The sequence below is a fragment of the Myotis myotis genome, unplaced genomic scaffold, assembly GCF_014108235.1.
Source record: "Myotis myotis isolate mMyoMyo1 unplaced genomic scaffold, mMyoMyo1.p scaffold_m19_p_13, whole genome shotgun sequence".
In the NCBI taxonomy this organism is placed as follows: Eukaryota; Metazoa; Chordata; class Mammalia; order Chiroptera; family Vespertilionidae; genus Myotis; species Myotis myotis.
The window spans coordinates 27743928-27756468 of NW_023416317.1; the positions used below are offsets into that span (position 1 = coordinate 27743928).

At 43.1% G+C, this 12541-nt stretch overlaps 1 protein-coding gene across 4 annotated transcripts in view; it reads left to right on the forward strand.

The window, feature by feature from the left end:
- Positions 1 to 12541, forward strand: part of NMNAT3 (nicotinamide nucleotide adenylyltransferase 3) — a 78318-nt gene that overhangs the window by 19719 nt on the left and 46058 nt on the right. The window contains exon 2 of one of the 4 annotated variants that reach the window (XM_036332394.1): positions 10580 to 10760. The exons of 2 other annotated variants lie outside the window; for them this stretch is intronic. The gene's annotated coding sequence lies outside the window, so the exon portion shown is untranslated. The remainder of the gene's footprint in view (positions 1 to 10579; positions 10761 to 12541) is intronic. One more of the 4 variants, XM_036332395.1, reaches the window with a different exon arrangement.

Sequence of the window (12541 nt, forward strand, 5' to 3'; positions counted from 1 at the left end):
GAGATGCTACTGAACCTCCTCTGGGACCCACACCTGGCCTCGTCACAGCTGGCTTAGGGCAGACCCCAGGGTGCAAGAGTCTTCCCTGGCACAGTGCCCTCCCAGCATCACCTCCAGCCTGGGCTTTCTGGGTTCTAGGTGAGGACTGAGATAGACCTTTCCCTTCAGGCCTAAAGATAGGGCTGGACACTGATCAAGGAGTGGGCCCCAGATATACCATCAGTCAGTGCTTGGACGATTCCTGAACATCGGGGGAAGGCGGTGGGGGCATTCAGAGAAACCCTTGCCTGGAACAGCAGAGGAGAAATGGCTGGAACAGAAGCACTGAACCATGGCTGCAGACGCTCTTAAATGGAGGGTTGGGGAGGAGGGAGCTGGGGGGGGGGGGGGACGAGATTAAAGAGGCCATTTTATACTCTTGCCCAAGGACCCTGAGGCCAAGACTCTGGTGTCCACCCTGTCCTCAGACCTGTCAGCTCCTCACACAGGCAGCCTGCACTGTGCCACAGATGTGGGCCATCCCAACTCCAGCAGCTGCCGCTGGGAAGCAGCCCTTGCTTCTCAGGAGCCTTTAATCTCATCAGAGATGGAAAAGCAGTTCCAGGCCATTGGCAGTGGGTCAGCGGTATCATCTTCAGATAAAGTGCTGCACGTTATTAGCTTCCCCTCTCTTAATATCACGGATGTTAGACTTCCTCCTCTCAGAACTACCTCTGGCCTTTGAATCACTTGGCATGAATATGTGTGGAATCATGGGTGGAGTTTTTAATCAGTTTTGTTTTTTTATTTCCCCCTTTAGATTACTTAGACATGTAGTTTCTCTAGCTAAGACCTACTACAAAAACTGCTTTGCAAAAAAAAAGGACGTTTTATAAAACTTAGAGATGAAAACCATCCGGCAGGAGCCATTGTATAGTTTATAACTTGGGAGTTTTCATGTTACAAATGTTTTATGTCTGGAAATATCATTTCTGTCAAAGTTCTTCATATAAACAGGCCTGAATGAGTCTTCCACATACTTAACAGATCCTCACAAAAATCATAGTTAAGCTTTCATGGCAACTTCATACTCTTTTTTTCCAAAATGTTTTCCTTTTCCAGTAGAAATGTCTATGTTGGACTAAGTTAGGAGGTGATTTTAAGGAATGACTTCTGAGGTGTTGGGATGAGGAAAACTTTGTATTTTTAGGTGAAGGACAATGCAATGGTTTTTTATTGTTATTTCTTGGATCCTGCTGTTGAGAAGAAATCAGGCATTCCTCTTTGTAAGTGAAGTTATGAAATCTTTCCTGAAGGGTTTTAGAAATAAGATAACTACACCTCCCGTAGCATGATGTCAGTGACTTCTGCCTCAAGGAAAGGAGGCGGAGTAGGGAATCACTCTAGGTCCTTCCTAACCTTATGTTTCTCTGGATTTCTTACCTGCACAAAAGGGGTCTTCTGCATTTGTGCCGGTCTCATTAGGCCTGAGGACAAGGGTTGTGTCATGATGCATTCCTTGGGTAAAACTTAAAATTATCTTCCATAACCAAAGAGCTTGGTTTATAAGGCGTTGTCACGGTGTGATAGAAGTCTCAGTCTGAGTTTTTATTCTAGCTGTACCTTCCTGTGTGACCTTGGATAACCAACTTCACCTCTCTGGTTCTCAGTTTCCTCAACTGTAAAATGGGGGATTTGGACTAGATATGAACATTCTGCAAATGAGAGCAGCAGACCAGCAGGGTTCAATGCTTTGACTAAAAACAAGCCTTCTACATACAGCAGTCCCAGCTTAAGGAAAAATCCAGCTCCCAACCTTTGTTTTTGTGACAATTTCTTTAAAATACAGGAGATGAAAGTCTTTCCTGAAATTTGTATTAAGGAATCATAAAATGTCATGACTTTTAAAGATTTGCAGCAAGTCTTGGAGAAATGTACTTTTAAAAAGAAGCACTTCAGATTATATAGGTGAGAGAGAGAATTGGTTCCTTTCATTCTGCAAAAAGCAGTAATTTCACTAAGAGCCATCACTTAAGAAGTGTTTGGAGGGACCTTTCGCCTTCAGAGCAATGCATTCATGTAGCGTGTGTTTGAGATGGGAGCGATGCACACCCCTGCTTTTATCCAAAAGGAAATTGTGCTCGTAGTTTCTTGTCCAGAAATCTCATCTTTGCTTTCGGGTCCTGAGCCACACTCCCATTCATCTTTCAGCGCCTCTGAATTGAACAGTGTGAGTTCAATGCATATTTCCGTAGCTGTAATAACACCTTTTTGGTAGACAGTTGATCAGCCTGGCTGTACATGAATCCAAAACAGCATTTCCACTGGGCTAGTAACTGGGGGACTCTTCATCCAAGAGCTCTGCTTTCATATGTGCTGGAGCATAGTTGGGGTGTACTTGGGGTGTACTCCAAAGAGGGAGGCTAGGAGGGTCCTTTTCTAAGGCACAGCCTCCCATCCTGCTGGGCAGCTCACCAACATAGGGAGGGCTGTGTTCAGTCCTGAGCACAGGAACTGTCTCTCATCTGATGAGAAAACCACCCTTCCAGGGGGCAGACAATCTTTATAAACATTCTCATGTAGGATTTCTCAGCAGAAAGCATTCAAAAGACAGATTCCTCTTGGCTTCCACGTGAATCGCTGGGTTCGTGCCCCCTGCCTATAGGAGAGACAGGACACACTTGCCTGGGACTTTGGTCTGCTGGCTGCTTTTCTCTTTCTTTTTATTTTTTATTTTTTAAATGGCAGCACCACTAGGGAGGTTGGTGTAAAAGCCAACGTTGTTGCCTGTAGCCCTGCGACATGAGCTGGCTCCCAGGCAAGCTCAGGAGGCCACAGCCACTTTCTGAAGTAACCACCTGCTGCACAGCTTCGTCAGGCACACAGTTATGAGGGTCTGCACCGCTTACCAGACACCTCACTGGACAAGGTTCTCATAGTGTGTCTTCACTGCATATTCTCTTTTGTACAAAAAGAGTCCACACTTAGGGGGGAAAAATGTATTTGTATAAAGTAAAAAGTTCGAGTCTGTCCCCCCAGTAGCCCTCCCCTTTCCTTAGAGGTAATGACTTACTGTGCAATGTGTACCCATCCAATAGATGTATGCACATATGGTATATAGGTGCATATATTATATATTATTTCTTTATAGGACAACATATATAGTATTTTTAACCAAAATGAGATAATAACTATAATACTGTCTGCAACTTGCTTTTTTTAACCCTCACGCCTATAGGAGAGACACTTAACATTCACTCATTAATAACCTCTGATGTCAGTACATGAAGCAATACGTAGCTTTTTATGAGCTGCATAGTATTATATAGGATTTAACCATTCCCCTGTTGGCACTAGACATTTTGGGTCTCTAAATTGTTCACTATTATAGATAAACCCTCAGAGAACAGCCTGGTACCATATGCTTGCAGGCATCTGGCTATGTTTAATAATTACACTGCATTTGTTTAAAGACGTGTTCTCCCAACACACACAACCTATTCAGCTCTATCTGAGCTATGAGGTTAATTTATGCAAAGTTTCTTATCTATTCAGATATTTGCTTTAAGAACCAGCCATGTTTTACTTCATGCACTCAGCCCCCGCTTCAGGAGGGGTTGTTGCTCAGAGCTGTTCCCAAGGACCCAGGAGTGCGGCAGCCTGCTTTTCTTAACCTGTGCTTCATGGGCCTGACTGTCCTGCATTCAACCCTCTCATGTCCCACCTACTGGAGGCAGAAATTTGAATTCTGCTAAATGCTATCAAAAGAACTCTAGTGTGTTAGGGATGAATTTTGTACAGACAAATCCTACCCTCCAGTACCTCTGTGGGTGTACTAGTTTCCCAGGCTGTTATAACAAATTACCACAAACCTGGTGGTCATTTAAAACAACAGAAATGGTCTACGGCCATACCACCCTGAACGCGCCCGATCTCGTCTGATCTCGGAAAACAACAGAAATGTCTTCTCTCAAATTCTCGAGGCCAAAAGACTAAAATGAGTCTCATTGAACCAAAGTCTCTCTGGAGGCTCTGGGAAGGATTTGTTCTTTGCCTCCTCCAGCTTCTGGTAGCTGCTGGCATTCTTTGGTTTGTGGCCACATCACCCCAATCTTTAAGGACAGTGTTTCCAAATTTCTCTCTGTTCCATCATTCGTGTGTATATGTGTGTGTGTGTGTGTGTGTGTGTGTGTGTGTGTGTGAGTGTGTGTGAGTGTGTGTATAATCTTCCTTTCCCTTCCTCCTGTAAGGATACATGTGATTGCTTTTACGGCCCTCTGGATAATTCAGGATAATCTCCTCATCTCAAGATTCTTAACTGAGTCATATCTGTGAAGATCCTTTTTCCAAATAAGGTAACATCTACAGTTCCAGGAATTAGAACCTGATATATTTGAGGAACATTATTCTCCAACCTCTTTTCCAATATACTTTAACTTACTGCTGGGGCACACTTAATATTTGCATTGAAATCTTTGGAAGAATGTATTTTCATTCATAAGGAAGGCAGAAGTAGATGTTCTTTTACTCTGTGCATTAAAAATGGACTCAAAGGTCAGGGTCAGACAAAAATCTCCGGCTGACGAACTTCTTAAACTGGAGACTACATGGCATGAACCACGTGTACAACTGCTATGAGTTAAATTACAAACGTGTCTGTCTTCCCTTTTTAACTTGGAAATACTTAGCTGTTTAATCGTTTGCATGCCTAGCTAGAAGGAAGTTGAGAAGCCATCTGTTCTACCTTCCCTCCTGAAGATCAAACCACATCCAAACCATGAAATTCTTTTTAGATGTGGATACAATTGTTCTACTGTTAAAAACAATGGAGGGTGTTGGGCAACATTAAGGGCATAAGGACAAGAGAAACACATACCTACCTCTCAGGTGGTCGGCGGCATCAAAATAGAAGGATGAGGCTCGTGAGCACACATTTAACTGGCAGAGTGTGTCCGAAGGAGAGTCCCCCTGTGAAAGGCCTATTACAGTTTTGGACGTGGCCCTGCCCTTGCCATGTGAATGCTAATGTCTTCTACTTCCATTTCCCAATTTCACAGCAGACCTGCATGCTCATAAATTAAACTGCATTGCTCAGCACTATTGTGTGCATTCTAGGATTTAGTCCAAAATGGCCTAAACTACTGACTATTTCAGCAGAACTCCCTTTGGCCACTGCCTGTTAACACATTATAGAGACATTAGGACAGCGATTTGAGAGTGCAGACTAGCCAGGTAGAGACATACTCCCCTGCACAGAAGGCAGATGGGAGCAGCTGGGGTAATGAGCACAAGGAGAGGTTGGCTTCTCCTTAAGATAGAGGGTGAGGCATAGGGGGACCTGCCCCACCAGAAACAGAAGAGGTGATGTGCCTGCCAGTCTGTCTTCTCATAAAGGATCTTGAATGTAAATAGCTAGAGTTAAAAAAAAAAAATAAGTCACTTGAAAGAAGTAAAGAAAACCCTGGTTATGGCTGGTTTTTGTCACTTTCTAAGCCAGTGAGGGGAGTTAAAAACATACCCAACACTTAGCAAAGTTGCCATGAGTAAATGAAATAGTGACGCTTTGCTTCCCAATATAATAGACAACGCTGTTAATTATGTAATTAAAATAATGAGCACACATGGTTTTTAAAAATTCAGCTAATTCAGGAGGGCTTTTAATAAAAAGTTACAGATCCATTCCTACCCCTTTGCCTACCTCCCAAAAGTAGCCTCTTTAGTTTTACTAATTTGGAGGTTAAATACACAACTCTAAATTGTATTCTGATAAGATAGCCATTGAGTCCCATTATGAAAAACTGGTTTAACTCATTTATACTCTGCACTCTACCCTTCCTCCTTCCTCTCATTTTTGATGGTTCTATTATTTTTTATTCTTTTATTGGTTACCTTTTTACTTTAAATAATATACTTCTGTTTCTTGAATCACAAATGGTGAATTGCTTATTCAATATCCATTCCCCCTTCTTCCTTACAAACAAACCCACTTTTGTTGGAAGCAGCAATGTGTCATCTAAAAAAACTGCACTTTTTAGTTTTCCTTATGACAGAGACAATCATATCACCATGTGCTGGTCAATGAGATGTAAGCAGAAGTTGTTGGGTGGAGCTTCAGGAAGACTCTTTTATAAAGGGGCTGATTCAGCAAGAAGGACTCTCTTGCCCTTCTCCCCTCTTGTACCTTCTTACCTGGAGCACAGATAAAATGCCTGGAGCTGCCGCAGCCACCATGTGACCATGAGAGAACCTTGAGGGCAGGTGAAAGGCAGATTCTAAGAATGACAGAAAAATCTAGAGGGGTTCTTCAGTATTGATTCTATCAGCGCTTCTGCACTATCCCTGAGCTGCCTACCTTCCAGCTTCATTTTATGTGAGAAAAGTTAATGCCCCATCTTTAATGTACTATTTTCCCCATATATATCATAACCAAATTTCTTTCCTGTTCATAAACTGGAATCAGTATTTAGACTCTTCATGAGTATTTAGACTCTTCATTCTTTTTCCAACTACTTCTTTTCTGGTAGCTATATTCTTAAATTGCCTTTTTTTGTAAAAATTCTGTCTTCACAGTTAAGCATTCTATGCCTTTTACTAGATTGACAGTAAAAGTTTAATATCATTAAATAGCATTTAAATCATTTTTATCACATAAATGTTCACTCTGGGGTCAAGTAGCCCTGGACCACCCAAAGGGAAATTCCTAATATCAAGGTCAAATGAGTTTTCTTTTCTCTTATTCCATCAAGGGCTTAAAATAAAGTCACACTTTAATTTATATTTTTATCAGAATATATATATGTATGCATGGTTAGAGTTTGAAGAGAAGTTTTCACTGTAACCTCAGTTTACCCAACCTCTCAGCATTCACCTTTTTCTTAGAGGCCCACCTTTTCCTGTTCTGCTCTGGGCTATTGCTCTGCAGCCTGTGCAAATCTCAGCCTAGGTTGTATCTCTTGTCTTCTACTTTATTGGTTTTTTTCCTTGTTTTGGTGGAACACATCCTCAAAGAACTTCTTAAGAAAAGTGCCTGAGAGATAAACTTTGAGTCCATTTATATCTAAAAATATATTCTATCCCCATACTTAAATGATAGTCTAGCCCAGTGGTCGGCAAACTGAGGCTCGCGAGCCACATGCGGCTCTTTGGCTCCTTGAGTGTGGCTCTTCCACAAAATACCGACTTCTGCGCATGGGCCACGAAGTTTTAATCGCACTGTACGTGCACGCCCGCACGTGGTATTTTGTGGAAGAGCCACACTCAAGGGGCCAAAGAGCCGCATGTGGCTCATGAGCCGCAGTTTGCCGACCACGGGTCTAGCCAGATAGAGAATTCCAGATTCATAGTCATCTTCTCTTGGAAATGTTGCAGGCGTTGCTCATTATCTCTTGCATCTATGTTGTAAATGAGAGGTGAGATGCTAGGCTTATTCCTTCGTCTATGAACTTTCTTTTTCTTATTCCCTAGAAGTCTTTAGCATCTTTTCTTTATTCTTAGTGTTCTAGTATTTCAGATAGAGTGTATTATCAATTAGGTTGATTTTGTTTGCAAGTAAGAGAATGCCAATTCAAACTAGCTTAATGTTAAAAAGGCAATTTATTGGTTCATGGTCATTGAAATGTTCCAGGTGGAATGGACTTTGAGAACAGTTCAATCAGGGCTCTGATTCTATTTCTCTGCGATTCTCTTGGTTTGGACAACTGCGTAAGTCTCAAAACAATCCTGAAAGCACAGAAACTAAGAAGTCAAATTAGAGGTTGGTGAGCAGGAGAGTGCATTTGGAGCCTAACATCAGAGAAGGCTTACCAAACTAGAGGCCTGGTACATGGATTCGTTCACCAGTGGGGTCCCTCAGCCTGGCCTGTGGCCTCTCGCAATCCGGGACCCCTCAAGGGATGTTGGATTGCCAGTTTCAGCACAATCCCCGCAGGCCAGGCAGAGGGACCCCATCAGTGCACGAATCTGTGCACCAGGCCTCTAGTATGCATATAAGATCTTTGGTTAATCTCTTCCCACTCTCCCCTCTTACCCCTTCCCTCTGAGATTCATCAGTCTGTTCCATGTTTCCATGCCTGTGCGTTAAACGTCTGCCCCCTAGTGGTCAGTGCGTGTCATAGCTACTGGCTGAACGGTCGCTTCGGCTTTTGTAGATATAGATTTTAATTGTGGTAAAATACATATATCATAAAATTTACTCTCGACCATTTTTTAGTATACAGGTCAGTAATGTTAAGTACATTCACATTGTTACACACCATCTCCAAAACTCTTTCATCTTGCAACACCGAAACTATACCCACTATACAACCAGTCTCCATTCCCTCTTCCATCCAGCCCCTGGCAATACCATTCAACTTTCTGTATCTTTGAACTTGATTGTTTTAGGTACCTTATATAAGTGGAATCATATAGTATTTGCCTTTTTCTGACTATCTTATTTCACTTAGCATAATGTCCTCAAGGTTCATCCATGTTGTAGTATGTATCAGAATATCCTTCCTTTTGAGAGTTGAATAATAGTCCACTGTATGTATTTAGCACATTTTGTTTATCCATTCATCCATTAATGGATACTTAGGTTGCTTCTACATTTTAGCTATTGTGAATAATGCTACTATGAACATAGTTGTACAATTATCTCTTTAAGACCTGCCTTCAATACTTTTAGGTATATACCCAGAAGTGGGTCATATGATAATTCTATTTTTAATTTTTTAAGGAACTGCCATACTGTTTTCCATAATTGCTGTACCATTTTACGTTCCCACCAACAGTGCACAAGGGCTCCAGTTTCTCCAGCACTTGTTTCCTGTATTTTTTTTTTTAAATCTTTTTTTTTTTTAAATATATTTTATTGATTTTTCACAGAGAGGAAGGGAGAGAGATAGAGAGTTAGAAACATCGATGAGAGAGGAACATCGATCAGCTGCCTCCTGCACATCTCCCACTGGGGGATGTGCCCGCAACCCATGTACATGCCCTTGACCGGAATCGAACCTGGGACCTTTCAGTCCGCAAGCCGACGCTCTATCCACTGAGCCAAACCGGTTTCGGCATCCTGTATTTTTTATAGTAGACATCCTAATGGGTGTGAAGTGGCATCTATGGTCATTTTCATTTGCATTTCTCTAATGATTAGTGATGTTGAGCCTCTTTTCATGTACTTAGGCCATTTGTATATCTTCTTTGGAGAAATGTCCATTCAAGTCCTTTGTCTATTTTTTAATCGAGTAATTTGTTCTTGTTGTTAAGACCTTTTATGTTGGCCTAATATGTTCTGAGTGCTAGAGGAACAAAGTTTAATAGGTAGAAATGGTTAGAAACGGCATTATAAGCAAAGGAACCATCGGGAGCCAAAGGCATGGAGATGATTGTACCGATGTGTTAGGGCTTCCTTGAGTCACGAGGCTGTGTTGGGCGAAAGGCACAGATAGGCAAGCAGTCAGCACTGAAGCAGAAGAGGCACAGCTGTCCTTGCCTGTGGTGAGCTAGAGCAAGGAGGATGTCTTCTGGGAAGCACAGGGTGTGAAGACAATCCCACCAAATACAGAGCTGCCCTCAGAAAGGTCCCTGTGGTGCCCAAGGGAACAGTGAATGCAGTTGAGTGGGGTCTGTAAGAGGCTCAAATGCAGCTTCCTCTGAGATTAGGTTCTGAGCTCAACCAAAAACCATGCTTGTTCAAAATAGTCCCGCAAAACTCCCAGTACATTCCCACATTAGTCTTCAACACACCAAGCCTCCCCAGATCCCACACAGCGGGATTCCCTCAATCACAGGCACAGTCTCTCTTCAGGTGCAACCCAGGCAAAGTAGATGCCTGGACTTGAGGGGCCACGTTATGCAGAAAGTACCTACTTTGCACACTGGACTCTCACTTGGCCCAGGAATGTGCACACACTGTTGGGGGAAGGCAAGAACCATGGCTTCCTGAGGTATATCTGTTTTGATACTTTGGGCCAAAGTAACTGAACACCTGACCAGCAGGAGCTATAGCAATAAAGATATTTTAACAACTCACATAATAAAGTCTAGAGAGCGGTAGTACTAGGTTAATGCAGTGACTTAATGAGACCAAGCCTTTGGGTTGCCCTTCATCTCTGCAGTTTTTAGGCCTTCTCTTCATGGAGACAGAGGGCTCCTGTCACACCCATACATCACAGTGTCCAGGGCAAAAAAGGACCTTCTCATCATTGCTCTTTCATCAGGTAGGAAAATCTTTCCCAGAGGCCTTCAGGCCCTTTCTCTTACATCTCATTGGCTAGCACTGGGTCACATGCTTATCCCTGCCCAATCATGGCAAAGGGGTGTGGTGCTATGGTTCCTAGATGGATCTGGGTCCCTTGTTCATGAAGCTGAACAAAACCTGGGTCTGTTAGCAAGGAGAAGGGAGCCACTGTGGCAGATTCTCAGCCACACTCCTGGACCATCACTTGAGAAAGATCGTGAGCTTAAATAATTGCATTTTGGCTGCATTTTCTTTTACACTTAAATTTTTATTTTATTGATTTAGTGAGGCCAGTACATGCAGGAGAGAGAATTCACATGAGCTAGATGCCTATGGGATGAAGTCTCACTGTCTTCATTTTGGCTTTCATACCTCCAGATGTCTGCATCTGTCTTTATCCCAACCTCTGGGCAGGAGCTGCTCTTTAGTTCTTCTGGCCTGACTGGATTCTAGCTCTGCTCCTTGAGGCCCCAGGATCTGCCTGTTCCCCTGGAGCCAGGACACTCCTTGCCTGAGCCTCTGCAGAAAGTACGTACTTTGCACACTGGACTCACTGGAGGTGAGTGTGCTGATGTGTTAGAGCTTCCTTGCTCCAGCTCCTGGAAGCCCTGTGTTTGTGGCATGCACACTCACCAACCACCACGTATTAAAATGGCCCGTAGCCCTGACCAGTATGGATCAGTTGGTTGGAGCATCATCCCATACACCAAAAAAGTGGTGGGTTTGATTCATGGTCAAGGCACATGCCAATGTTGTGTGTGGGGGTTGATCCCTAGTCAGAGCAAGTACAGGAGGCAACTGATTGGTGTTTCTCTCCCCCCCACACACACTTTTCTCCTCCTATCTCTCTCTCTTTCCCTCTCTCTCTCTCTCTCTCTCTCTATCTCTCTCTCTCTTTCTCAAATCAATAAAAACATATCTTTGGGTGAGGATTAAAAAATAATTTTTAATGGCCTATAAAAAGAGCCATCAGCCAAAGTGTACAGGTAAATACATTAGTTCTACAGAAATCATAGAAGCAAATTAACCTCATGCATAGTAAAGAAAGTCAGCAAGTCCTGGGGAGGTAACCTGGTGTAGGTCAGCTGGAGTGTTGTGTATGACCTGCTCGTAGATATGTTGGGCTTCCTGGACTGCCCCAGCCCAGGCCCGAGTGAGCTGGAACACTGTCTCATTGTATCCCTCATCTATACTATGCAGGGCTGGATGCCCTCAGACCAATAGTGGCTTCATTTGACCTGCTCTTCCAGGAACGGGTAGACTCTGTCAGGGACAGTGGTATCTTAACACAAAGTTGGCACACGTGAATCCTACTTCCTAACTCTGTGATGAAAAGCTTCCTCTTCCTCTTAAACCTAAGTAGGAGGTATAGTCCTAATGTGTATCTTTAGTTTATCTTCATGGCACCCCCATGAATGAGTATTGCGTTATCCTCACTTTATAGAGGACTAGAGGGCTTATTCAAGGTCATAGAGCTTGTAAATGCCAAGCTTTTTCCATTACAGAAGTGCCCCAAGTGCAAGCACAGGCAACCTCAGTTCAAGGTCAGAAGTGCCCCCTTGCCCTCCACTGTTTGAATGCATGTATCCTCCACACATGAGAAATGTTAGCCTACGCATGTGTTTAGGGGGGGATATTCTGCCAGTCCTACTAGTGGATTCTAAAGCAGTAGCTGAGGGGAGAAACAAAATAAGTTTTGTCTCTTTAAGAATCATAGAGACTGCAGTTGTTTCTATGAACTGCCCACGATTTGGATGTAATTTTTGGCCAACACAATAGCAATTATACACACCATGAAATATATGTTGGATGAACTTGGTTAAAAATTTTAATTAATCACTGCCCCAAACCTGGCTCAGGTCTGCTCTGAATTCATAGATCACTGCCCAGATGTGCAGTTATCTGCTCATGACCATGGTAGTCTTCTTATAGCTCAATAAAGAAGGGAAGATTGGCTGCTTGACTTATAATTTCTGGAGGAAATTATATAACATGAAGTGGGAAAGGATTTCTCCAGACTTGGTTATGTTGTGCCCAGTGAAATTCTCAAGTGAACACCTCTCCTTGAGCTGCAAATCTCTTGCCTGCCTCTTCCTTGCTGTGGTTCCCTGGGTCTCCACTGGTCTATTCTGCCTTCATGGAGAGCCTGGCCAGCTTCCCACCTTTCCAGTTATTTTGGGATCTTCCTGTCATCCTCCCCCCACCCCCCACCTCCCCAGTGTCTTGAGGAGCTTGATGGCAGTGGCAGCGAATTTTCTTTTTAGTGAAGAATGAACAGGCAAGCTAAACAAAATTGCCTTCTTTGTTAGAATTTTTTATTTGCTTTTAGGGCTGGTCCTA